The sequence below is a fragment of the Nycticebus coucang genome, chromosome 12 (assembly GCF_027406575.1).
Source record: "Nycticebus coucang isolate mNycCou1 chromosome 12, mNycCou1.pri, whole genome shotgun sequence".
Taxonomy (NCBI): domain Eukaryota; kingdom Metazoa; phylum Chordata; class Mammalia; order Primates; family Lorisidae; genus Nycticebus; species Nycticebus coucang.
In genome coordinates, this window is record NC_069791.1 from 20,887,369 (window position 1) to 20,889,295 (window position 1,927).

The following is a 1,927-nucleotide window of genomic DNA, read 5'->3' on the forward strand; positions in this document are numbered from 1 at the left end:
GAAACTAAACAAAGGTAAAAAGTTCTTAAATGTGACCCTAGAATAAAAGAGATTAACAGACATATACAGAACACACCATTCCATTTTTCTTGTCAGCCTATGGTACATACTCCAAAATCGACATATCCTAGGATACAAATCAAACCTCAGCAAAATTAAAAGAATAGAAATTATACCTTGTATTTTCTCACAGCACAAGGCACTAAAGGTGGAAATCAACTCTAACAAAAACATTCATCCCCACACAAAGACTTGGAAATTAAACAACCTTATGATGAATGATAGTTGGTTCCAGGAAGAGATAAAGGAGGAACTTGTTAAATTCCTCAAACATAACAATAATGAAGACAAAAGTTATCAAACCTGTAAGATACAGCAAAAGCAGTCAATAGAAGGAAATTTATCACATTAGATGCCTACATTTGAAAAACAGAAAGAGAGTGCATCAACGAACTCATGAATAATCTTATGGAACTGGAAAAAGAAGGATAATCTAATCCCAAACCCAGCAGCAAAAAATAAAGTAACCAAAATTAAATCAGAGATTAATGAAATTGAAAACAAATGAATCATTCAGAAAATTAATGAAACAAAAAGTTGGTTTTTCAAAGACATAAAGTTGATAAACCTTTGGCCAGAAAAGTAAAATCTCTAATAACCTCAATCAGAATTGATAAAAGGGAAATAACAACAGATAACGCAGAGATACAAGAGATCATCTCTGAGTACTATAAGAAACTCTACACCCAGAAATTTGACAATGTGGAATAAATGGGTCAATACCTGGAATCACACCTTCTCTTTAGACTTGATCAAGAAGAAGTAGATCTCTTGAACAAACTGGTTTCAAGAACGGAGATAGAAGAAACAATAAAAAAAAAACTCCTAATAACAACAAAAAAAGTCATGGTTCAGATGGCTTCGCACCAAAATTCTATCAAACCTTCAAAGAACTTATACCCATACTGCAGAAATTATTCTAAAAAATTGAGAAGGAAGGAATCTTCCCCAACGTGTTCTATGAAGCAAACCTCACCCTGATACCAAAACCAGGAAAAGACCAACTAAAAAGGAGAATGTCAGACCAATTTCACTAATGAATATAGATACAAAAATCCTCAATAAAATCCTAGCCAATACATTACAGTTATACATTAAAAAAGTCATTCATCACTATCAAGTAGGTTTCATCCCAGGAATGCAAGGCTGGTTTAATATACGCAAGTCCATAAATGTAATCCACCATATCAAGAGAAGCAAAAACAAAGACCATACGATCCTCTCAATAGATGCAGAAAAAGCATTTGAGAAAATTGAGCATCCTTTTCTAATTAGAACACTTAAGAATTTAGGCTTAGGTGGCACATTTCTTAATCTGATTGAAGCCATCTACGACAAACCCACTACTAATGTTGTACAGAATGGAGTAAAACTGAAAGCTTTTCTGCTTAGAACTAGAACCAGTCAAGGTTGTCCTCTGTTGCCACTACTATTTAACATAGTGTTGGAAGTTCTAGCCAATATAATCAAGCAAGAGAAGGAAATAAAGAGCATCCAGATGGATGCAGAGGAAGTCAAACTCTTGCTCCTTGCTGATGATATGATCTTATACTTAGAGAACCCCAAAGACTCAACCACAAGACTCCTGAAAGTGATCCAAAAATACAGCAACGTCTCAGGATATAAAACCAATGTCCACAAATCAGTACCCTTTGTATATGCCAGTAACAGCTAAGATGAGACACTAATCAAAGACACAATTCCCTTCACAGTGGCTTCCAAAAAAAATGAAATACCTAGGAATATACATAGCAAAAGAGGTGAAGGACCTCTACAAAGAAAATTATGAAACCCTAAGAAAATAAATAGCAGAAGATATTAACAAATAGAAGAACATACTATGCTCATGGCTGGGAGCAACATTGTG